Genomic DNA, 3,250 nt, shown 5'->3' with positions numbered 1-3,250 from the left:
CCCGCCGCCAGTCCTCCAACTTCCCACCCCGCCGTGAGGCTGGTCTCAGCTGAGCAATTCTGAAATCATCCCTTGTGGTAAAAGGAGCTATTTTCAGCCTTCCCATTACTGCCCGGTGGGGGGTGGGGTGGGGTGGTGTTTATCCCTTTGCTGCCTTTTTCTTTCCTTCTTGTACAGTGTAATCTGGAGCAGCGGTGAGAGCATTACGCAGCCCTGCCTCCGGGGTCCCAGCTGGCAATCCCCGGTGCTGTGATTTGGCACCAAATGCAGAGCCTGGGGCAGAGGCAACCTTGGGCCCCATCCTTGCTCTGTAGTAACTCCAGAGTGACAGGTAGCACAAATGGCCTGTCGGAGTCACCTTGGCCCTGGCTGGTGGGGACAGCTCCCCTGCTGCCGCTTGCTTCAGGCTGATGGTAGCCTTTGGTGACCTTACCAAAAAGCTGGCCAGCTCATTGAGGTGGCGGCTCTAAAGGAGACCCCAGCATCCTCCGCTGACTCTGTGACCCTCCCCAATCTGGTCTCCCCATGCCCTGATTGGATGCCTGGGTCCCTCCTGGTCTCTTGTTCCCTGCTCCCCTCAGTGGGTCCTGGGGTGATCTGAAGGGGCCCCTCTGTCCTGTCTTTTGGGCTCCCCCGCCCTCCCGAGGAGCCTGCAGGTGGCAGAGCCATCAGTGGTGAATTGGCAGGTGCTCTGGGAGCTCCCTTTAGAGGCAGGAGAAAGCCTCTCCCTTATGGAGCGAGAGTCTGGTGGGACAGAGTCTGGTGGGACATCTGGGGCTTGAGAGAATTGTTCCAAATAACTCAGAACTGTTGGGAGCCGAAATGGCAGAGCAAATGAAAGTACAAATGATAGCCAAAGCTATTAATCACTGATACTCTCCTAAATCAGGTAATTAATGGGTATTTAAGTAGCATATTTATGAGATACCAGCAGGTCTTCAAAAAGCACATATTTTCCCAAAGCGACTGGTTGGCCCAACTGTGTCCTGCTGGGAGACTGGGGTTGCCATCCCACCCCTAGGCCACCCCCCAGGCGCAGGGAGCATGACGGGAGGCAGGTCCCGTCTGAGCTTCCCTTTTGGCATCGCAAAGAGGGATCGGAGCCCTTCTGAACTGACCTCACTGGGCTGTCGTGAGGATGATAGGAAGTGAAGGCCATGCAGATCCCTGGGAGTGGTGTAAAATGCTGTACAGAATTTAGTGTTAGCTGTGAAAATAGCCTTGAAGTTATAGGATACAGTGCCTTGATTTTGCCCGGTGCTGTTTATGGCCAGGGTTAGGCCTCAGTGGGTGGCTAGAGGCATTCCTTTGTTTTGAGTCATTGCCGAACGTGTGTCTGGGTCTGTGACTGAGTCAAGGCTTAGTGTGTGGCTTGGCCTGTGCTCGGCCTCATGGCCTGGTTTGAGATCAGGTCCCAGTTGTTCTGTGATCGGGGTTGTGACTTGATCTGTGGTCAGCTCGAGGTTAGGCTGTGGTTGAGGTCAAGGTTGGGCCATGGCTAGTCTCAGGAAAATTCAGCCTCAATTCTTGTGTCCACCCCTGGAATGATGGAGCTACGTGGGTCCCCTGGAAGCTGGATTCCTTCGGGGTCCTCCAGGATCTGGGCTCCAGGTGCTGGGAACCCCAGCACACAGGCCCTTCTGGGACTCCTGGCATGTGCCCTGAAACAGCCCAGCACACGAGCTCATCAGTGGCGCTTACAGCAGTTTGGGAGATAGTTAGGACATGTTTCTATAGCAACCAACCCCCACCCAGCACTGGTTTCCTTCAATAATGCCTTTTTCTGGAAGCAGCTTCTCCTGGCCTCTTGTTTCTCCCTGGGTGGCCCCGTAGCCCCTTGAAGGCTGAGCATGGGCTGCTTGGCCCTGATTGGTCTGGTCAGACTCATCCTGACCCAGAGACGGGGCCTGAGGACATTCCCTATGGGATGCTTCCCTGAGAGGGGGCCCTCCTGAGATCTACCTGGTGCTGGGCCATGCTGAGTGTAACAAGAGCTTTCTCTGTGCCCAGCCCTGGGCTGCAAGAGGCTATGGGCCTGGGGAGGATTCCTACCAGGTTTCTGCCTGGGGGAACCCACAGCCCAGTGGGACAGGCAGGCCTGGACCTAGTCTGCAGATTGGTGCTCTGATGGGCACAGGTAAAGGGTGTCATGGAAGTACAGAAGAGGCAGGTACCCAGACCACCACTGGGGTCAAAGAAGGCTTTCAGCTGGGGTAGGGTGGGGATGGAGGGTATTTCAGGTACCAGGAGGTTCAGGAGCAAAGTCTTGGAGGGAAAGAACATGGTATGGGCTGGGGGGGGGGGCGGCGAGGGGGGGCCCTTCCCAGTGGCGACGTGTTACTGGAACCCAGACTTATGGGTGGAGGGGCTTGCAGACAGAGCAGGTCCTGGCCTTAGGTAGCTCAAGGTTTGGGGGGCAGATAAGACACAGCCCCAGGAAGCTGCGCCGGTGGAGAGGAGAGAAGGGCCAGCCGTGCACCAGGGGCAGCCCCAAGACTATCCGGGCTTCGGAGCTTCCAGCCTCAGGGTGAGGAGGGCAGTTCCCGCTCTGCCATCTGGGCTCCCATTCCAGGGGCTGGAGAAGGGGAGGGGCCCACTCTTGGGATCTCCCACCTGTGAAAGGACCAGAGAAAGGCCCGTGGAGATCATGATTTATTTATGTTATTTAACAAACCCTTTTATAGCACTGAGTGCCAGGCACCATGCCAAGCCTTTTTCAAATATTCATTCACGTAATCTTCATAGCAACCCTAGGGAAGGACTCTTATTACCCCCATTTTACAGAGGAGGAGACCGAAGCACAGAGTGGTGTGGTGACATTTATTAAGATCACCCGCTGAGAAGTGGCAGAGTTGACAGTGAGAGGAGGAAGCCAGGGCTGCGGGAGGAGGCGCAGAGCGAAGGGGGCCTTCAGAGTCCCCGCAGCCTGCCAGTAGGAGCCTCACTCAGACTCCGCATCTCTCACTCTGCATCCAGCCAGTGGATGGACCCCTGGGACCCCAGGCCAGAACTGTGAAGTGTGATTCTAAGTGTGTGTGCGGGGGTGGGGGGCTGTGTGGGCCACGTTTGGGCTCTGGACTCTACGTGTCCACGGGGCTCCCACTGCCCACGGGACGTCTGGCAGCCTGATGGTTTCCGCAGCATTGATCGTCAGCAGTTAGACCCAGATGCTTGTGCTTGTAGAACCTGCCATCCCCGTGTGTGTGTGTGTGTGTGTGTGTGTGTGTGTGTGTGTGTGTGTGTGTGTGTG

General features: G+C 56.5%; 1 protein-coding gene across 1 annotated transcript in view; it reads left to right on the top strand.

The window, feature by feature from the left end:
- The window catches only part of PITPNM3 (PITPNM family member 3), an 89,927-nt gene that overhangs the window by 10,074 nt on the left and 76,603 nt on the right, over positions 1-3,250 (top strand). The window lies entirely within an intron of this gene.

This window comes from Lipotes vexillifer, unplaced genomic scaffold (genome assembly GCF_000442215.2).
Source record: "Lipotes vexillifer unplaced genomic scaffold, Lipotes_vexillifer_v1.1 scaffold126, whole genome shotgun sequence".
Lineage (NCBI taxonomy): Eukaryota > Metazoa > Chordata > Mammalia > Artiodactyla > Lipotidae > Lipotes > Lipotes vexillifer.
Note: the sequence above shows the minus strand (reverse complement) of the source record. Positions and strands in the feature narration are given on the sequence as shown.